At 30.0% G+C, this 23,824-nt stretch overlaps 1 long non-coding RNA gene across 5 annotated transcripts in view; it reads left to right on the top strand.

Moving 5' to 3' along the window:
* Nucleotides 1-23,824, top strand: part of LOC136089205 (uncharacterized) — a 27,352-nt gene extending 3,528 nt beyond the window's left edge. Inside the window, exons 1-4 of one of the 5 annotated variants that reach the window (XR_010642852.1) lie at nt 8,277-8,402; nt 22,482-22,568; nt 22,688-22,897; nt 23,634-23,824. This is a non-coding gene — a long non-coding RNA (uncharacterized LOC136089205). Of the gene's footprint in view, nt 1-8,276; nt 8,403-22,481; nt 22,569-22,687; nt 22,898-23,633 lie in introns of those variants that run through there. The other 4 variants (XR_010642851.1, XR_010642850.1, XR_010642853.1 and 1 more) reach the window with 4 other exon arrangements.

Raw genomic sequence — 23,824 nt, 5'->3', positions numbered from 1 at the left:
TTCTCGCAAATAAAAATCAAGCACTTTGCAATTAACATCGTCCAAACCGGCATAGTCAGGGCCTGATTCTGAAATATCAGAAAGTAGTATGTTTTCATGTTTACAAACTTCTTTTAAAAGGTATTTTCTTTTGTTTGAATTGGCAGGTAATGCTGAATTTATTTTTTTAATTGCCTTTCCAAAACTCTGCGGGGATAAAAAGGATTGTTCAATATCAGATGTTGATTGGTTCACCTCTCGCTTTCGCTTCTTTCTTTCGCTTCTTTTTTTTCAACGTACTTCCTCCTTTTCCTTTTCGCTCATGTTAGCTCTTTTATTTTTCATTCGATTAGTTTCAGCTATTCGATATTCTGGATGTTTCTTTCTAAATTTTTTCTGAACTACTGAATGCTAAACTTTGTTCATTTTAAATCTAAATTCTTTTAAGCAACTGTTTTCAATCTAACTAAATTATACTCAAACTAATATGCGATTCAAACATTATAAAGCAAAAGAAAAATAATTATCACGCATGGATGAATATTTGTCCGTGCGTGATATGTCTGTGCGTGATGCAAAAAAAAAACAATGCTAAAATGTCATAGAAGAAAAAAAATACTTTTGCCATTCAATTCAGTAACCTAAAAATACGCAAAGTAAAAAAAATCACTTTCATTGAAACTTTTTATCACTTCTTTTTCTAATTAATTTGATCTTTTAAATCACACACTGAAATTCAAAATCTGTTCACTTTGGCATAAAGTTTAAGATACCTCCAAGATACCTAGTTGCAATTTATGGTAGTGAAATATTAAAAGACAACATTATCTTCAAGAATCAAAAAAATCTGGGCCATGAAATCAATTTTAAATATTATAATCACATGTTATAAAAATTTTAATTTTTTGTTTCAAAAATTTTTTTTATTTATTGCAAAGTTTGAATAATTAAAACATGAAGAAAAACTTGTCTTCTATCATTTTTCTTTTAGATAATCAAAATATCACCTATCTTCTTAGAATTCCATCTTCCGAATTAAAAAAATGTTTGTTTTTAAATTTCATTTTTTTTTTACTCACTGGAATGGAAATGCCCTATTGGAGTTGGAGTCGCATTTTTGTTTCGCGGCTTTAACTCTGCTAAAAATGTTGTGACTCCGACTCCACAGCCCTACTTGCAATCTTTAAAAAACTTGAACACCTAAGCCAGTTTCTCCATCATCACAAACTGCTCATTGGTTGGAACCACATCCTCTCATAAACATTGCTTTTTTTTAAATTAAAATGAGAGCTCTTTTCATCCTCAAAATTGACTCCAGCATCATGCGGCTTAAGTTCCATTTAGTTGAGACTGGTGTAATGATTTTGACATATTCACACTCAATTTTTCTACACTCTCCACACACTCTACACAGCTCCACCAGTTAGCAAACTAAGAAAGCTTTTTGGAACCTTATGGACAACTTGATTGCTGTAGCATTTAGTTGGCTGATTTCTGGAACTTTTATTTTGGCATAGTGTAGGCTGGTGTTTATTAGCTGACGTTTATTAGGTGGTCTGCGCTAACTTTAAATAAATAAGCTTGATAGTTAAAAAGGTTCCTGGTTCGTTCCATATGAAATCACCTAGTTTTTTGCAGTGCCTTAGAGTACTATCTCAGATTTACTCCAAACTTTGACTACCCACAGGTTTTATGAGAAAAAAAACAACACATCTTGAAAATTTTAGCTTGATTGATTGAACCGTTTAAAAGTTTTGATTGATTCAATATTGAACAAAATTGGAAAAATTTGAATATGTGGAGCTTACATTAGATTTTTTTAAATTCTGTATTACAGTAGTTTTTTCAAAAATCAAAGTTATGGGTATCATAGACAGTGTTGTTAGATATTCTCTGTAAAAAAAAATCTCTCTATCTGGTACAAGACTGTGGTGTGGGGACTGTGCTCATTTCTTCATATCTTTTCTGGAAGTTAAAATAAGTTTAATGGCTAATAATATTATCACTTAATAAAATATGTTAACACCTTTTAACACCTAATTTAAGCATTTCTGATTTGTTATTGCTACTGGTAGACTCGCTTTTGGATCTGATGAAGATCATACAAAGTTTCACTTAATGTTTCGATAAACTCAATAATGCTTGTTTAGACTGTGATACCTATTGTTCATATGTGATCTGATTGTCAAAATCAAAATCATTTTTTTCAAACACATGTTCCAAATAAGTCTTCAAATTAACTTTACCAGGGCAGTAGGAATATAGATGAAACTTGCAGCTTTGAATATCTATATTTCAAACACATACTTTCATCAAATCTTTGTAATATATCAAATGCTACTAGGTTTGTCATACTTTTATCCAGTTTTTAACTTTTTGCTTTCCACATCCTATTTTGTTGTATTTACTTTCTATGCCTGCAAAGTGAATGTAGTTTATTATATTTTTGAAAAAAAGGAGTTTTTAACAGGCTGCTACAAGTTTTAAATTACCTTTTAATGCATTGTTTTGATTTTTACCCTAGGTTCACAAAAGTAACAAAAAAATTGGCACTGTCTATCTGTAGGTATTAAACTGTGGCACATAAAAGATTCTAAATTATTTCTGAAATGGCATTTTTTAACAACTATAAAGTACAATAACTCAAAAACTGTTTAAAATCAGTCAAAAACAACTGCAAAAATAGATTATTTAGGTGAAAAACTATTACGGTAAAAAATTTCAGGTGATCACCTTTTTTATTTAAAAAGTTATGATCTGTCAAAAATCAAAAAAATATACTGTAAGCTAAGATACTCAGCTACCGAAATTTTTCTAATATCGGTCAGTATTTTAATTTGATCATAACTTTTGAACAGTCGATCTAAGATAACAGTCAAGCTAAAACAAAACCCTGAAAGAAAATTAAAGTAAGTCATCTCTATAATATTATCGACTACTTTGTAATTTTGTAGTCTTGCTGCTAATTCTATTTAAGCCTATAAACTTAAAATAAATTTTTGTTTATTATTTTTGTTTATAATTTTGATATATATGGTTTACATATTTTATATTTTTACTTTTAATATTTTCACTCAGCTATTGAATTTTAAAAGAAGTCAAAACATCTATTATTTATTTATATAAAAGCATTCTTTTTTTAACTCATTCACTCCCAATAAGGCTAAACAAATATAAACCAGTTTTTTTAACCAGGGCAAACAAGCCCTCTTCACGGAGAATCAAGTTAAGCTCAGTACAACCAGGTACATGGTAAATATAAGCCTAAAAATTTATATCTGTAATTAAAGATAAAATGATTAAGTGGTGATAATTCATCTAAGAATAATAAGGTGTTATAGCACTTCATCCATTTAATAAAAAATATCTTCATCAGTTTTCTGCTGTTCCAGTTCCATTTGTGAAACTTGATCTCGCTAAAAGACCTCCTATATGTTACAAGTAATGGCTTTAAATTTTATAAACATCTATATACTGTTGTATCTTTTTACATTTACGAACAAAACTTGATGAGAAAAGAAAAACCACTTTCTAGCACATTCATAGCAATGCTATAGAAAGAAGATAATTGTATTTCATCTTCAATTCTTGATTAAATTACATTAAGATTGCTTTCATCAATCCACTTATATTTTACCTCTGATGCGTGAAAAGCTCCATGAAGTCCTCCATCAAGTAATCAACATTAAAAAAAGCAACATCTATTCATTTGCTGTAATCCAAAAAAGCACAAATTAGGGCAATAAAATTGGCAGTGACATTTTATGTGATTCCCTGTTGTGGTTACACAAAAAATGTGCAAAAAAAAAAATGCGGATTATGTACATAGCTAAGCCCCTGACATTCCATTGCATGCCCTAAACCTGTAGTTGTTAAAATTCTAAAGAATTTAATTTTGAAAAGATTTAAGCTATTTAAGTATAAAAGTTTATTACTTAATCTTTTTTAAAAAAATGTGCAAAAAAATGTTTCTTAGATACAAACATATATAGTATTAGCTGCTCTGCCTATTTATTCATTTATGTAAACTATCGAATTGCTTTTTATTTTATTTTGACACATGGCATTCTTAGCGAATTAAAGGGACTTTTAGTAGAAAAATTTTTTTAGGCTACTCAGTCGATTGGCTATTAAAATTATTTACTCTACCAAAAGCATATATTATTGGTTGGTAAAATTGTTCTAGCACATGACATTATTAGTCAATGAAAAGGCTTTTCATTAATATAAGATTTTTTTTTTCGCTGCAAACTTTCAATGGGCTATCCACTGTGTTTTTTGTTGTTGTTTATTTATATTTATTTTTATAATTGATTTGTCTTGCAAAACTTTCTTTTAAATTGCATCACTCAATCATATAAAATTTACTCAAATTCAAATTTAAAAACTCACGAACATTTTTTTAATTTAAAAACTCACATTGCAAATATTACTCAATACTAAAGGCATTTATAATTGCTATATTGCAAACCAAATCAAATAGATCAAATTTATATTTTAATAAGCAGAAGTTTATAAATTTTTTTCTATCAAATTTAAAGGTTAAATGAAGATGATTTATTATACTGCAAAACATTTTTTTTTTAATATCTTTGCTTCCAACAAAGCTGCAAGCAACCACTATTAGAGTTGGAAGTTACTGGAAAAGAAAAGATGAAGTTTATAAAGCAAGAGGAGGTTAGAGGAAAAAATCTAGACAAATAAGATTTTTTGGAGCATTTAGGAACAGTAACAATAAAAGGATGAGACTTAATTGAATGACAAGTAAATGAGAAAGAATTTTAGAAAAGAACATTAAAATTAGTAAATATGCAAAAATGAAACAAACAAATACGAGGTTGCACTTTCAGGTTGTAGCTGTTAGAAGTGTACCAAAGGCATTCGTACTACCTTCATAAACATATAAAATAAGAAAAGATACTTAGAGAATAAGAGTTCTAGGAATGAAGTTTACTTGGCTTGTTGTGATATTCTGAATCCACACTTTTAAAAGTTAATATAAAAAAGGAAATATAAGAAATAGTGATAGAAAATATAAAACTATCAACTAATAAGTATACATGAAAATAGTTTACAAATACTTTTATATTTGTCTGAGTTATTACCTAAATCACTATCTTGCATCTGAATGATCGGTTCCCACTAGTAAATTGTTCAACATGAGATATATGGTAATAGTATTAAATGATCACAATAGAAATGATATTGTTATAATAACTTCTTAAATGATGTATGTAATGATATTTGTACTGTAATCAAAATTTCTAGAACTTTTGATAACAAAGTAATATGTATGCGTAATTCCAGCTTTAAAGAAAGCATTTTTTTTTTCAGTCGAGTTGTTCCACTTTTTTTTAAGTCTGTCTTGCATTAGTTAAAACATTAAAAATACTGTTTTAATATAAAATAATGTTGTAGTGTAGTTAATTTAATATTCTATAATAAATTTTAAACCAACATAGAAGGCTTTATTCTTCATATAATAATATGTAAACTAAAATATACAAACAGGTTAGTTAGTATACACATAATTAAAATCAATAAGGATAATAATAAGAGTCAGTACAAATAACAATTTTTAACAATTTTTAAGTAAATAATAAATAATAATTTGAATAATAAATATTTTAAGTAATAATAAAAGTAAATAATTAACTATTAAATTTAACAATTTAATAGTAAAAAATGTAGAGGTATTTGATAAGGTTGTTATCTTACCAAGCGCCAAATACCTTACTTTCTAGTTTCAAGAGCATTAACCACAAATAACCATAAATTGGAATATTTTTTTATTTTCACAAACAAAAAAATTACTCAACAAGTTACAGATCAATACAGTCTCATAACTGAAAAATCAGGTGTGCATCTTGTAAAAAGATGCATGCCTGAGTTTTAATCTTTATTCCTCATCTTTAACAGCACATTCATTGCCAGCTATAGTTCAGTCCATGCTTTCGTATATTTTTCAGTATTCGCATCTTCTGACTATATCAGTACTTTAACTTAATTAGCTAGGAAACCTTTAACATCTGCAGTTTATTGCACAAAGACATTAGATAAGCATATTTCTAGAAAAAAACTTGACTGCTTAGGAAAAAAAACTAAAATGATGGTTATCCTATTTGTCTTCTCAGTTAGCTAGCTCTTCCAGAGAACACAGATGCAAAATAGCATTAGTTAGACCTAAGTTAAACAGCATGCCCTATAAAATAAGGGGTTTAATGAAAGATTTTAAAATGAAAAAAAGAAATTATTAAATCTTAAAGGGTAGAAATTAGAGACCAGAAGAAAAAATTTTAAAACAAAGTATTACAGAGAGTGTATTAGTAGTTAGAAGGCTACAAAAAAAGCATTATTAATAAATAAAAAATAAAGTAAAAGTAGTAAGTAAAAAGAGCATTATAAATAAATGAAATACAAATAAAACTCAAATATAATGCTGATATTAAGGCAAACAACAAAGTGATTTCTTGCTTTGCAAATGATATGCTTCTGATGGAGGAGGATGAGATTACCAATTTGAAAATTTAAGACGAATATACATATTTACTATATAAATTAGATTCGTAATTTATAACATGTTGTTATATAATGCCCCAACAGGTAACATTTCATTGCTGATAAGGAAAACAGGGCAATATATTGATGTCATTTTTACTGATATTCCTCATAGCAGTGCTGTTTTTACTGGTATTCTACATCATAGTAATGCCCAGTTTATGAGCAAATGGCTTGTGAACTAGGCATTATATCAGATCTGCAATCATGTGTTATCCAAAACCTTACTCAAAAATTTGATGCTACAACACAAGAAGATGTTTACATTAATAGTATTCACTTGACATCTAGGTAAAGGTAAATGTCAGATCATTGCCCTGGAAGGACACACTTGCTTCTTCATGTTGTTCAGCAGGAAAATGTTTTTTAAAAATAAAAGTTGCCAATTATTTAGAAATGACTGTATGGTAAACAAAATTGTTCTAGTTATGAATAAAATAAGGTTTATGGGTGTTAAAGGTGATCCTAAAGGTTTTATAAATTTTGTAGACAACACGAGGTATGGTGGAAAAGTCTTCAATTTCTTTTTCATACTTTTTTCATTTTTATGAAGCATTAAAATGAGTTCAAACATTTTCTCACTACTGGAACAGCAAAATGTTAAAATTTACAAGCAGTTCCACCAGCATCATTTTTCCATTAAAAAAATGTGTTTGCTTGCAGTGTTAGGGAAACTTCTTACTGGTCCGTGAATGAAAATGTTTTATGTGTCAGCCTAGGATTCAATTTTTAACCTTATTGCTCTTACTTAAGTAGTAAAAAATGTTTTGCAAACAGTTTAAGCTTTTATAGCTAATATGACTTCAATGTATTGTAGACTGACTAATTTATTTGGAAATTCTCTCTAGCAAAATATTTTAGAATTAATAACTACTTATTAATTACTTCTTATTCTTATTATTACTTCTTATTCTTATAATTATTCTTATTTAATTAATTACTTCTTATTTAATTAATTACTTCTTATTCTTATGTTCCATTAATGACCAACTAATTAGCATGACTTTATTAGTCTGATTGCAGTGGAAGATGTTTTAAATTAACAGTATGCTAGTATAATGCTGACACATTTAGGCATTTGGTGTTTGAAGGCAGAATTAAAAAGTTATTTAACAAAAAAATGTAATGACTGAATGTATTGTTTATAGTATTTTATACTGGAAAGATTGTGAAATTAAATTTAAAGCTGTTGACTATCATATGAAAAAGTTCAAATATGCTGCAGATGTTGTTTTAGTAGAGTTTATATATGTTATCACAGTAGAGTTCTTTCATTATTCTTCATTTTTTTAATTCTTTTTCTGAAAACGCCGTTTGTTATAAAGATAAGCAAAACTAGTGAGCAAATGCTCATCTAAACAAGCTATTTCTTATCTCCCTATCTTAGGTATCCTAATCATATTTAATGTTGACCTGGCTTTTTTATTTATTTATACTTAAATATACTTTGTTTAGTATAGTTATTAGTCAAACATTCCATAATAGTTTTAACTTAAGGATATAGTAACGTTACATAAATTTTTACATCTTTTTGAAATTTAAACGTCAACTTTTTATTATATATATTTTTAAGTTTTATCTTTCTTTTGTCATTTCTTTTGTTCTATTTTCATAAGCTCGTGTCATATATTTTATATATTCATTAAAAGGATTATATATTTTATGCAAATTTAAAAATGTTTTTTTATTATACTCTTTTTTTTATAAGGTTTGACCTTGTGGTTCTGCCCTTTTTCATTATTTATGTTTAATTTGCCTACTGTTGAAATATGGTTTAAATTTAGTAAATTTTCAAGATTTGAAATATACTCTATTGATCATTACCCAACAGTTTATGTAATGAAATTGAATTCAACACAATCGAGGTAAGAGCAAATTTGTTTTCTGGTAACACCAGTAAACATTTTTTTTGTGATTATTAATATGTTATTGCTATTTTGTGTAACTATAGCAAAGTGGCCAAACAAGGAATATCATTCTGTAAATATAATGAATTGTATACTGAGATTTGCTAAAGCGCTTGATTCAAATGGGTTAGCATTTTCACTTTTTCCTTTAGATCATTACATCTTTTTAAAGCTAACCTTGCAACAAATTTCAAAGGTAATAAAAAATAATGAATTGTAGAAATTCTTATATCACATATTTTACACATAAAATATAAATTAAAATTTTTTTCTGAAAATTGCGATTGTGACAGCCATTTTGAAAGTCATATTGGTAAAAAAGTATTAAGTCAAAAATTATGGAAAAATACTGAGGTTAGGTTGGATAAATTTTACGTTTTTTTTTTTGAATTAAAAAAGATTATATGGAAATCAACTTATATTCATGGGTTATTTTCTGAATTTTCTCGCACTGTATTGCTTGGTTTTTATAGATGTCATAGAGAAAGATATTAATAATGCTGTTCTCCAAGTTGTAAATTGATTAATTAGGCCAAGCGAAGCTGCTAAAACTTATAATATAAAACATAATACTTTACATTACAGAATAAAGAAGTATAAAAATTTATCTAAGACCAAGCTTGGTTTGACAACTAAATATACTGTTGCACAAGTATTTAACAAAGATGAGGAAATAATGTTAAGAGACTACCTAATAAAAAGCTCTAAAATGAATTAACTTAACATATAAACAAGCTTTGCAAATGTCCAAGTAAATGGATGGAAAATAAACAAGCTGGTATATAGTGGTTGAAAGGTTTCATGAAACGTCACCAAGAACTTTCACTTAGAAAACTTGAAAATACAAGTTTGTCTTGTTCAACAAGTTTCAATCAGCACAATGTAAATCAGTTTTTTGATAACTATGAAAAAGTTTAAAAAATATATAATTTCACTCCTTATAGAATTTATAATATCGACGAAACCAGTATTATGACAGTAGTACAAGCTCCCCATGTTATAGCATCACGTGGAACAAAACAAGTAGGACTGTGTGTCTGCTGAAACTGGACAACTAATTACTATGTGTGGTATAGGAAATGCCATAGGAAATTTCATTCCACCTGTCTTCATATATCCAAGAGCACGGTTTTATGACACCGTGATAAAAGGAGGACTATCTAGTTGTATTGGTTATGCAAACAGTCCAACAAGTGGCTGGATGTTTTTAAAGGTTCTAAAACATATAAAAAAACTACTCAGATGTTCGAAAGAGGATCCTGTTTTACTCTTAATGGATAATCATGAAAGCCATCATACATTAGATGTCATTAATTATTATTGTGAAAACGGAATGGGAGTTTTAACATTTCTCCTTACTGCACTCATAGAATGCAACCTTTGGATGTGGCAGTTAATGGTCCTTTCAAGCAAAAACTCTCTCAGAATGATTGGCTTGTATGCAATCCAGGAAAAAAAATAACTATACATAATTTAGTTGGCATAGTGACACCAGCATATACTACAACATATATTGCCAGAATATATGAAGAATGGAATATTCACAACTTGTTTTCTGCAATGACAACTTTCAAAGTGCTGAAGTAATTAATCGCCCTCTGATAGAAATATTTAGTATAGCTACCTTTGATAATTCACATCAAATTCCTATTACACCTGAAGGCATAGTTATGCAAAAACAAGATTGTATGATTAATTATAAAAATGATGAGCAAAAACCAATAAGCAATGCCTTACAATCACAGCACACAATAATACCTGAATCAGTAAGGCCATATCCAAAAGCTCTACCTCATAAAAAAACTTATAAAGGCAGAAAAAGTGGAAAACCTAAGATTCTTACTGACACCCCAAGAAGAGAAAAAATTAAAAAAACTTATCTTTTACGCAAGGCAAAACTTGAAACATCATTAGGAATTAAAAAACAAAAAATACTTTAATCTATGTTGAGTTATCTTAACTTTTGATTAATAATTTGATTTTTTACAGTTTTTTTTTGAAAGTTTAGATTTTATTGCTTGTAAAGATTCTTTTAAAAATTATTTGAGGTATATATATATATATATATATATAAATTTTTTTTCCTAAAATCAAAATGTGGAAAAGCTCAATCGTTATTGTTATGTATTTGTAGCATATAGTGAAAATTTCAGCCGCTCAAATCAACTCTAAGGTAAAGAAGGTGGTTTAGTCAATTTCTTTATAATAGAATATTATATTGCAAATTTATTATTTTGTAATAACTTTTTTTTATGTTAGGAGAATTTAGCAAACACATTTTTCAATTTATGTAAATGTTTTAATAAAATTATTAATATAATTATTTTTTAGTTATTTACATATTTTTATTTATAATACATGACAAAAATTATTAAAAATAAAAAAATAATATAATTAATAATTTTAATAAGATGTTAAAATGAAAAAAAAAAAGATTTGTTTGCATATTCTCCTAACATAAAAATTGTGAGCTTGCATATGAAAGTTTTACATAGTGAGTAAGTTTTCACTTTATTAAAGTTTATTTTTCAATTGTTAAGCGACTTTTTTCAAATAATTTGTTAAGTGTAGATAATTGTAATAAAAAACAACACGTGTATGCTATTTATGATATACTTTTTTTTGCATGGCAAAAAAGTATTTTTTAATAGTTTTATTTGTTGTAACGAAACAAACTACTGTACTGTAAGCTATATTTTATACTATAAATTTATAAATATATATAATTTTATAAACTGTATTAGCTATATTTGCAGACAATGGCTTCAGGAAAAAAATGCCACAATACAATACTAGAGCCAGCTGAAGATTTGAGACAGGCTGCAAGAAAACATAGATAGTTTTATTTGTTAGGCTTTCCACTGCAAAGCTTTGCTCCAAATCGACTTCCAACGACTGGAGAAATGCTCAGAAGGTTTTACTGGTTCAACATTAGAAAAGAAACTAGGTAGCATCTAAAAAATTTCTGAATTTTATCTGTTTGTTTTTATTTAACCATTTGGCATTTTCTTAGCACTACCAAGATGAACTGTAAAGTTGGATATGCCCTTGCTTCTGGAAAAAGTTATCTGAAATGCAGCAAGTTAGCTAAAGGAATGTGTGAAGAGAATTGGCGACAGACAATCAGAGGTGTTTGCACTTTGAGATCAATGAGTACCAATCTCTAAAAAGACTCAAGACTCTAAGTCTACCAAAAGGAAGCTACTGTTAAAAAGTAAACAACTTCCTAAATGAAAGCAACTTCTTATTCCCAACTCATAAGGCCAACATCTTTAACTTGATATAGAGTGATCCATTAAGGAACAAAGAGGCTCAAAAAGAGGACAATGAATTTTTAAAGCACTGTCTCAAAGGACGTATGGTCAAGATGGCAGGTTTTGATAACACATTTCAAAAAAATGCTTGTTTGGCTATGGAGAAAATAAGAATAATGGAAGAAAAAATGCGCTCACAAGATGAAAAGCTCAGAAATCAAGAAAAAAAGAATAAAAGGAAGGTAGAAGAACTAGAACAAAGAGAGTTTGAAGTTTCCTGGTACACAGACGGTGATAGCCTTCCAGGCTCTGACGAAGCTTTTATGCCTCCTACAAAGACCCAAAAGGTTTCAGGGGAAGTAAAAGTTAGTCTTTAACTAAGTATGGATGAACTCCTAAACAATTGGATCCCAATCATGACAAGATATGTTATTGGTGTTCGACCAGGAACCTGATTGACATCTCTTTATAAAGCTGGCGGTATTAACATTGAGGAGTTAAAGATCTCAAGATCAACTCTGACTAGGAAAGCACACACTGTAGTAGAGTCAGAAGCCCAGATCATCCGAGAACAGAACATCTACAAAGTAAGAGGCTTATAGCTAGTGATTCACTTTGATACTAAAATTGTAAGGCAGTACACCAGTAAAGAAGCAATTTCCACAAGTCATGAGAGGATGGCTATAAGCGTTTCTTCTCCTGAAGCTGACCCTTTAGTTTTTCTTCTTGATATTTTGAAAATTAAAAGCTCCAAGGCAAGCTCCCAGGCTGTAGCTATTCAAAGTATCCTCGAATACTATGAACTATCAGATCAAGTTATTGGGGTGTGTGCTGTCAGCACACACAGCTAGCAACACAGGAAAGAACAATGGAGCTATTAGAAATGTTATTGTTCATGGTTTAGGGAGGCCTGTTCTTTGGCTAATGTGCAGACATCACATATATGAGAGACATGTGTCTCATGTCATGAGACTTGTTTTTGGCACAATAAAAGTTCCAAGCAAACACCTCTATGTTTTACTTCAGAAGCTATGGCCGCAAATACATAAAGGAGTTAATAAACTTGAAAGAATTGTCAAATTTGAATGGTCTCAGGATGCATTTAGACCAGGTACTATTTAGCACCTACTGGTAGTTGAAACTAAAGAATTTTGCACCACAGCACTTCAGAGAAATATTTTCCAAAGAGGAGACTGCAAGTATCTTTGGCAGCTACTGGCTTACTTCCTGGGTGCAGATATATCTAATTTCTTCTTTAAGCAGCTGGGAGCTCACCATGAGTCCAGGTTTATGAGTGACTGTCTTTACCTTCTTGTTCTGCAGATGACACAGAACTATTATCCGAATGATTCAAAAACAGTAGAGCCTGCTACTCTCAAGAACATAAACACTGCTACAAATTATATTGTGTTTTTCCATGGTCTATTCTTTCTGAAGAGTCCTTTGGCAACTCAAGCTCCTTCAAATGACCTAAGAGCTTTTAAGATAGCTTACCAGATCCAAATTTCAGATGATTACAAAGCCTATGCAGAGATGGAAAGTGGGAAAGTTCTCAACAAAAGTCTTCTATGGCACACTTGGTATTTAGCTCCCCAGCTTGTAGTTTTGTCTCTTGTTGACAGGGATCTATATACCGACGTTAAGAACAACATCCTTAACAAATTGTTGTCTTTTGCCGTTCCAGAAAAAGAATATATGGTGCTTGAGAAACCTGGAATCCAGCCAGTCGTTGTTCCAATGTCATCTCTTGATGATTTTGTCACTGAGCAAAGTTATCTTCTCTTTTTTCTCCTAGAAATCACTAAGGAAGAGCTTTTGCTGTGGAGGGAGAAAAGTATAGCCCCAAAGTCATTTGTCAAGTTTTCTGCTTGTGAAAATCAGCTTGCAGCGATAAATGATAGGGCAGAATGTCACATAAAGCTGATCCAAGACTTTATTGGAAGGACACATAACAAGGATAGACTTCAGGATACTCTTCAGGTAATTACAAAACATTATTATACAGACCTGTAGTGTGTAAAATGTTAGGGGAGGGGTTGTTTTTGGAAAATTAGGCAATTTTGAATAGCAAACACATATCATGCTCATTTTCAATAACAAAAAAGGAAGTCAATTGCATTTAACAATTTACACCTAACAACCACTTACCCCACCCAATGTACGCGCATGCTACACAATAATGTCTGCAAAATTTTTTAAAGTATTTCCATATCATTTTATTTAATAAAATAAACTATTCATTTCAAATACTTGGAATTTTATTGCTTAGATGAATTATTTTACAAAATAACCTGCTGGTTTAATTTTATTTATTATTTTCTAGGTTGTCCGTAAAAACAGACAACAAGTATCCAAGAAAGTTACAAAGAAGTATCTGCAGAACATCTAACAAGTATTACAACTGTAATCACGTTTTTGTTGCTTTTAAACTCAATTTAGAATTATTATCTGAAATAAAATTGTCAAACAAAATCTGTATCTTCCTTATTTTATTAAATATATTTTAAATCGGAACCAGTGTTTTGTGAGTGTTTTAAATTTAAAACTATCTATATTCGGAACTTTAAAATATAATATTCAGGAAAAATTATATTATATAGAAATTGTCTAAAACCACCTTCTTTACCTTAGAGTTGATTTGGGAGGCTGAAATTTTTACTATAAGCTACTAATACATATTGATAACGATTGAACTTTTCCACATTTTGATTTTCAAAAAAAAAAAATTTTTTGAGACACCCTAAAATATATATTAGGGAGTTTTGGCACGTGACATTTTATCGCGGAAAAAAATAAATTGTACGTTTTTGAAAAACTTCATCCAAAAAACACAACAAATGATTTTATGTAGGTGTCGAAGAATAAAAACCCACCCATGAAAATAAATAGTATATACATATATATAGATGTTATTTTTTTTTAAAAAGGTTGCACTACAATAATTTTTTTCAGGACGTCATTTTGCTTTAGAATTCATGAAGTTATTTAATTTAAAATGTTTCAGTTTTGTTTATATATAAGTAAATTAAGCTAATTCTTTCGTCCCCACATAAGAATAGATTCTGCAACTATTTATTATGTCAATCAGTTTTTTTTTTTCTTTTTTTTTTTTTGGTAGTCTAATAGGGTGGGTTTTTTGTTTTCTAAATGGAGATTTTTTAAATTTCCCCCTTCTTTAGATATTTTTGAGTGCAATAAGGTAAATTTGCCATTTCTCTCTAACTAGTATAAAAATTTTTGTACGTGTTGAATTATATTTTTTGAGAGCTGAGATTTTATTACAAGTTTTTACTTACAGTATTCTAAAGCGGGTTTACTTTTTGTTGTTGATGTTGTTGTTGCTAACCAATTAGTTTATCAGTAAGTCTTATTTATAACTTACAATTTACTTTTTATTCAATTTACCTAATATTTAAGTTATATATATATATATATATACATGTACGTGTGTAAAAAATTTCAAACCATTTATTTATTTAAGTTTTGTATGTGGTTCGAAAAAGCTTTGAATTTGTAATAAAATGGTGAAAATTTATGAAAAAAGAATAATTAAAAAAAAAATTATGCTCATTTAAGTAACATTATTTTTTATGAAACATTGCTTAAGAAAAATGTAACTTACGTTTAAAACTCGCGTTCGGCTAACGGCAGCCTTGTAATAGAATCATTGTTAGTTTGCGCGTGATTTTTCATAGTGAAATGTGCAAAACCATTTAAAAACATTATTAAAAAAGTTTCGAATTAAAATAACAAAATATTTTTAATGATTAAAACGTAATAGTAAAATTTATAATAAAAATTTATGAAACATGCATTAAAAAAAAATTGCGTGTTTCTGCGATATTTTTTTAATGCATGTTTAATGCATTAAAAAATATCGCAATCGTTATATTGCTCTATAACCGTCAATCGTTATTTTGCTCTATAAACTTCCTCTTTTCTCTTCCATTAAATTTCAACTCTAATAGTGGTTGCTTGCAACCTTGTTGGAAGCGAAGATGTTTAAAAAAAAAAGGGTGTCTTTTTTGTTTATCCAACACTTGTTGGCAACAGATGTTTATAAATAGGTAACCAGCAATTAACTTATTTAAAAAATTGTTTATAAATAAGTAATTATTTATTGAGTTAAAATGATTTTTTTTTTATTTTTGCATTTCAATTCGCCTTTCCAAGGCCACTACAGTCAAAGAGGCAACCTTAAGTTGTGGTTACAACCCTCTCTCAATAACTCTGAAACACAAACTTTGGCAAACAAGGCTGCTGCGCCAAGAAACAAATTGAGCGAGGTACTACCATGGCCTTATGAGGCGAGCGCTTAACCATTACACCATTACTAAAACCTAATAAACTTTTGATAGGTTTATTTATGAAGTATCTTAGTATTAGTATAATACCCCTTTAAAAGAAAAAATATTCTAATTTTTCTGAGAACAGTATTAGCAAGAAATATAATAAAACTAAAAGTAATTATATTTATAATTTTGCTTTAGGTACAACATAAACTAATGTTGCTTTGAAAAATATAATATGTTTACACAAAATATCATTGGCATGGTAATAATCATAAAACCTGTTTAATGGTGTTACCTAAATTGTTGGCTAATGATTAATAAAGTAAATTTCAATTCATGAAAATTTACTAAATTGAAACCAAATTTCAACAGCAGTCAAATTAAATATAAAAAATGAAGTAGAGCAGAACCTTTAGGTCGAACTAAAAAAAAATTAATTTAATAAAGAAACATTTGTCAATTTGCATAAAACAAATAATCATTTGAATGTATAAAAAAATCATTACTAGTTTTTGTAGAACATAAGAAATAGCAAACATAGAACTTAAAAACATATACATAACAAAAAATTGATATGCGTAAATTTTGAAAAAAATATGTTAAAATAACATTACAATATCTTTAAATCAGGTTAAAATAATAATGATAATGTTGGACTAATAACAATACTAATTAAAGTAAGATTAACACTTTTATTCTATGTTCCTATTTTAAAAAAAAGTCCTACAACTTTATCAAATGCACTAGAAGTTCTCAATTACAGTAAAATTTTAGGAGATGTCAACTCCGACTTAAAACACCCCCTGTCTTGGGGCTCTTGGTTGAGTAAAGGCTAGAGATGGTGTTTCGATAAAAATACTCATCTTGGGCAGATGTTAAATGCATCTGGCTACTGTCTTGTAAAGGCCTCTTATGCAAAGATTTAAGGGGTAAACAGATTCTATCTGTTGACCAGCCTCGCACCCCTTCTCCATCTATTAGGCTGGCGCAGATGTATTTTTAATAGATTGTTTCCAGTTAAGAATGTTGAATGCTGGATCTTCTTGACTCAATGCGTGTGTTTTGCTTGTGGCTCTGTTTCTATGACTAGGCAACTCATTCTATTATCTCCTGCAGCTCTAAAACTCAGTTTTATGGTTCTGAGGCCAACTAGTAGTCAGGTTTCCCGAACTCTGTGGTAGTTCTCAGAGAGACTGATTCCATTAACAGCTGAAAAATATCAAAGTATTGACAGTGCCATGTTGCGCATGGGTCGTGTCCCCGTTAAACTTTTGGCGTGCATCGCCAAGGCCACATTTGGAGCCCTTTGTTACAGCTTAGGGTTTATTAATAGTAATTAGGCAATTGCTTGGGCTATTAAACAGTGTTCTGAGTACTATCTATGCTTTGAGTCAAGCTCTTCAACAAATTTATAAATGAATAAAGTATTCAATATTATTCAAAATATATATTCAAAATCAATAAAACACAAAACACCATCATCATCACCAAGTTCTCTAAACTTATCATTCACTAATATTCGTGGTCGTTTCAGTAACTTTTCTTCTGTTGAGTCTTATTTCTTGCAAAGTTCATTAGAACTTGCTACTTGTGAGACTAATTTGAGTTCAGCTCCCTCATCTTGCGATCTTAGTGTTGATGGTTATCTTCCTTTAATTCGTAAAGACTCCAATAGTCACATGCTTGACCTGGGCATTTACATTCGTAAGAATTCACCCATTTGTGGTGAATCCACAGACTATTCTTTCATGTGCTTTTGTTTAGCACCACTTCACTCGATCGTCTTTCTCTTTGTTCAATATTGCTCTCCTTCATCTCAAGACTGCAGTCTTTTTGATGTTATTTCTGAGCATATTGACCAAGCCCTATCTCTTTATCCATCAGCTAATATAGTTGTTGTTGGTGACTTTAATGCTCACCACTCCAAATAGCTTGGCTCTAGTGTCAGTGGTTCTGCAGGCATTAAAGCCTACAACTTTTGCTTTTCTCAATCCCTAACTCAAATAGTCAACTTTCCAACTCGCTTTCCCGACAACCCGAATCATTTACCTTCTCTACTTGACTTATGTCTTGTTTCTGATCCTAGTCAGTGCTCAGTTTCTCCACATTTACCCTTAGGTGCTTTCGATCACAGTTTGATCTCTCTAAAACTAATATCTCATTCTTCTTCATCACCTGAATCCCCCTATTATCGTACCTCTTACATTTACCTTAAAGCTTACTGGGATTCTTTCCGTGATTTTCTTCGTGATGGCCCTTGGGTATAAATCTTTCATCTTCCTGTTGACAAATGTGCTTTTTACATAACTTTGGATTCAGGCTGGCATGGAATCTTTTGTTCCCTCTCAACGATTCCAGATCAAGCCTCACTCTCCTCCATGGTTTTCCTCACACTGTGCTGCTGCGATTGCCAATCGAAACCGTTACTTCCATATCTATGAGCAAAACAATTCTCCAGAAAGCAAACATCTGTTTATTACTGCTAGAAACCATTGTAAAAAAGTTTTGTCTAATGCCAAAGCTCGCTATTCTCAGGTCATGAAATCTCGTATCTATCTCAAAAATTAGGCTCTCGTGACTTCTGGAGAATCTTTAATAGTATTAATAATAAGGGCAAATCTTTAATTGCACCTCTCTTGTATGGTTCAGACTTTGTCACCTCACCCAAAGAAAAAGCTGAATTGTTTGCTAAGAACTTTTCATCAATATTGTCTCTTGATTCCACTAGTACGTTCTACCTGATATTGCCGACAAACAGATTGATTCATTGCTTGACATTCGTATCACTCCAGCTTCTGTATCTAAAGTGGTTTCATGCCTAGATTCTTCTACAGCTTGTGGCCCGGACAACATACCTGTTATTGTCTTGCAGAAGTGTTCTCCGGAGCTGTCGTCTATACTCTTAAAACTATTCAACTAATGGTTATCAGATGTTTTCCAGCCTGCTGGAAAGCGGCATCTGTTATTCCTATTTTCAAAAATTCTGGAGAGCGATCTGATTCGTCTAACTACCGTTCCATTAGTCTTCTTTCTATCATAAGCAAGGTTTTTGAATCATTAATTAACAAATACTTAATTTCTCATCTTGAATCTAATAACTTACTTTCTGACCATCAATATGGATTTCGATCTTCTCGTTCTACAGCTGGTTTGCTAACAGTAATAACCGATAGGTTTTATTGTGCATTAGATAAAGGTGGAGAGGTTAAGGCCATCGCTCTTGACATTTCAAAAGCTTTTGATAAAGTTTGGCATGCTGGTCTTCTCCATAAGCTTTCTTCTTATGGTGTATCTGGCAACATCTTTAAGATTATTGAGTCCTTCCTTTCCAATCGTAGTATTAAAGTTGTCCTCAATGGACAGCACTCTTCTTTTTATTCTGTAACTTCAGTGGTTCCTCAAGATTCTATCCTTGGCCCTATACTCTCTTTAATTTACATTAACAATCTTCCAGATATTCTCACACCTAAGGTGGCATTGTTTGCTGATGATAATACCATCTATTCTTGTCGTGATAAGAAACCAACACTCTGTGGTTGCTTGGAGGGGGCATTTGAGCTTGAAAAGGATCTCACTTCTGCTACAGCATGGATCTCACAGTGGCTGGTAAACTTCAATACAGATAAAACTCAATTTTTTTTCAGCCAATCGTTATTGCAATAAGTTAGATCTCTATTTATGAACGGTGATGTACTCGATGAGTCATCTACTCTTCAACTTCTAGGATTAACTCTTACTTCCGATCATATATCAAATCAGTTGCAAAGTTAGCATCTGCTAGAGTTGCATCTCTTTATCAGAGCTCGACACTTTCTTACTCCAGATTCTATTCTCTATCTTTATGAATCTCAAATCCGGCCTTTTATGGAACACTGTTACCATATCTGGGGTGGATCTTCTAATGATGTCCTTTCTTTTTTAGACAAGGTGCAAAAACGCATTGTAAACATAGTTGGACCTGCTCTTGCAGCCAACCTCTAACCATTATCACATTGTCGTAATGTTGCTTCTCTTTCTCTTTTCTACAAATAATATAATGGGTACTACTCTAAAGAGCTAGCGTCTGTTGTGCCATCTACTAAAATTCATTCTCGTGTTACTCGTCATTCATCCAAGTCTCATCTTTTTTCTGTGACTGTTCCTAAGTGCTCCAAAAACTCTTATTCGTCTAGTTTTTTTCCTCGAACATAAGTTCTTTGGAATTCGCTTCCTTCATCTTGCTTTCCTGATTCATTTAATTTGCAATCCTTTAAGTCGACCGTCAATCGTTATCTTCCTCCACAATCTTCATCTTTTGTCTTCCAGTAACTTTCAACTTTAAATAGTGGTTGCTTGCAGCCATGTTGGAAGCGAAGATGTTTAAAAAAAAAATATTAATAATACAATAATTTAAATCATTCAATACCAGTATCCATACATCTTGTATTGCATGATTTTCTGAGGGGGATTTGATAATTCACACAGTATATTTCTAAACCATTTTTACATAATTTTATAACCTATTGATATATACACTGAGGCACATTCGTTTAGACGTATCAATCTTTTTTCTCTTTATCTTAATTTTTTTCTATGTATTGTCAACTGATAAGCATGCAAGTTATTATCAAAATAATTGTTGTGTTGTGGGCTAATAAAAACCACGAAAAAAATTTTTCTATGTGTCTTTATTAACATGAGAGTATGTTTGATATACAAAAGCACATTTTTTAATTGGAATATATCTATAGACGCAATCAGGTTAATAACGGTAATTATTGATTTTTAATCACTTTTACACAAATAAATTGATAAATTTTAGTGTAATTTGATCTTTTGCTCTGCCAGTATCACTTTTATTGCATTTTACAAAATGCCGAAAGGAAAGTATTTGACAGATGCTGAAAAAATACAAATTAATTTATATCGTGGCTCAGAAATCTCACCAGCACTTTCTATACGAGAAATAGCAAGAAAAAATTGGAAGATCTGATCATGTTGTACGAAACTACATTGCAAAAGGTGACAATTACGGTGTAAAAAAAGCAACAAACGGCAACAAAGTATTAACAAATCGGCAAATTAATCGAATTCGCTTCGAAGCAATCAAAAATAAATTGAATGCAACACAAATAAAGGATAAATTATTATTGCCTGTCACCAATAAACATGTTGCACATATTCTACGTACAACACCAAACGTAAAGTGGAAGAAACCACACCAAAAACCAATGTTAAAAAAACACCATAAAATTAATAGATTACAGTTTGCTAAAAACCATATGCATTGGACTCATGAGTGGCAAAATGTAATATTTTCAGATGAAAAAAAGGTCAATTTAGATGGTCCGGACTCTTACAGTTGTTATTGGCATGATCTAAGAGAAATAAATAACCCACAAACAAAACGAAAATATGGAGGAGGAAGTTTAATGGTTTGGGGTGGATTTTCTTATTCAGGAAAATTGACTCTGTGTTGTGGTTTACCTAAAATGAACTCGATAAAGTATACAGAAATGTTGGATGATGTTCTCATAACTTATATGGATGAAAACATGGACAATAATGCCATATTTTAACAAGATAATGCTGCAATTCACATATCTAGGCATCTATGAAATGGTTTAAAGACCACAACATCCTGGTTCTCGAATGGCCAGCTTGTAGCCCGGACTTAAATCCAATCGAGAACGTGTGGGGAATGCTATCAAGAAAAGTTTATGATGCTAAAGCAGCTGGACACCAATTTAAAATTGTTACTGAGTTAAAGTGTAAAATCCTTGAAGCATGGTCCGAGTTGGATCAAACTACACTTCAACGACTAGTGGAGTCAATGAAAGGCAGAATTTTTGAGGTGATTCAGTGTAATGGAGGACATATGCATTACTAATTTCCATCTTTTAATGACAAAAATATGATTGCGTCTATAGATATATTCCAATTAAAAAATGTACTTTTGTATATCAAACTCACTCTCATGTTAATAAAGACACATAGAAAAATTTTTTTTGTGATTTTAATTAGCCCACAACACAACAATTATTTTGATAATAACTTGCATGCATATCAGTTGACAATTCATAGAAAAAAATTAAGACAAAGAGAAAAAAATTGATGCGTCTAAACGAATATGCCTCAGTGTAGCTGCATAATTCCTATTACTATTACTTTATACCATTATCACACTATCTTACATTAACGATTTACTAAGAGGAGGTAATAATTTAGAAAATTAAAAAAAAGTAAAGTATTTTCAATTAAATATATTACTAAAAGTTTATAGTTGTTTACTTTTTATTACATCTCTCTTTACCATTATCACACCATCTTTTATTGAATGATTTACTAGAAGGAAGGAGATAATTCAGACGCAAGTTTAGTAATTTACTTGGGGTAAGGTATAATTCAGACAGATATTTGTAAATCATTGTTACATAACTATGTAACTAATTTAATGAGTTAGTTTAAACAGTAATTATACAACTATCAACTAATTATTAATTATTTTGTAGTTGAAGAATTTCAATTTTTATCCTTTAATGAAAGTCAGACCATCTTACATTGAGCGATTTACAAGGCGGAGGTAATAATTAACACAGGTATAATTTATATCTGTCTGAGTTTTACTTTTAAATATACTGTTATATAATAAAAGCATTTATAAAATATTTCCATGTAAATAAATAACTAATAACTTTTATGTAAACTTTTTTTCTAGAATTTTTGTTCTCTAAACGTTTTTTTCTCCTTGTTTATGTTTACTAAGGCACAATTAAAATGCTTCAGCAATCCAACTGTTGTTTAATAAAATGGATTAAAGACTTACATTCATTCCCTCGTCATTTTAAATCGAAAAGTATGAATCATATGATGAATCAAAATCATAAACCATACTATGATTTCTGAAGAAGTATCAACTACACTAATGGTATGACATATTTTTATTAAGAGTAATTGTTAAATATATTTATACTTGTGACTTATTTTTTTTATTTTTTTATTTTTCTATTAAGTTATTTTAAATATTTGTTACTCAACCTACTGTTGAAATATGGTTTTAATTTAGTAAGTTTTTATGATTAAAAATTTACTACATTAATCATCAGATAACAGTTAGGGAAAAATTTAGTTTATCAGAATTACGGTAGGAATAGCGATGAGTTAATTACTGTATTGGTCGTAACAGTAATAATTGAACCTGTCATTTCGAAAAGGGCACAAGTCCATTTACTAAAACTTTTCAAAATCAACAAAAATATGATTTTTATTAAAATAATGTCTAGGCTGCTAAAGAAATTAAACATAGAAGTAGATAAATAAAGAACGTATATAACTTATGTACTTTTTATTTTTTATAAAAAAAACATAAATCATACAGTTATTTTTAATTTAAACTTATAAACTAACTGCTAAAAGTTTTGAACTTAAGTCCTTTTCGAAATGACAGGTTCAATTGCTGTTATAATTGTAATGCTATTGTAATAATTTGTGTGTGTTTTGGTTGTGTATCATTTACATAAAATCTGTTTGGCTTTTTACTATGTTATCCTCTGTTTCTTGATACCCCAATCAATGATGCCCCATTTTACTTTATTGGATTTTCAAGTATAAATATGATGTTGTAACTAAAAATATATTTATTTATTTAATCTATTTAATTTTAGGGAGCTATGCCTGAGTCTACGAAACAGTTATTTTTACCTATTCACCGTGCGGATGACGTCACAAACTGAGGCGAGTTTTTTTAAACAAAGAAATACTGAAAAAATAAACTGAACCAAACATAAGAATACATTTAAAGGAAGAAATAGAAGTAAACAACAAAATTGTATTAAAAATATATTAAAAAATAGTA

This window comes from Hydra vulgaris, chromosome 13 (genome assembly GCF_038396675.1).
Source record: "Hydra vulgaris chromosome 13, alternate assembly HydraT2T_AEP".
Taxonomy (NCBI): Eukaryota; Metazoa; Cnidaria; class Hydrozoa; order Anthoathecata; family Hydridae; genus Hydra; species Hydra vulgaris.
This window is presented reverse-complemented; position numbering and strand designations above follow the sequence as displayed.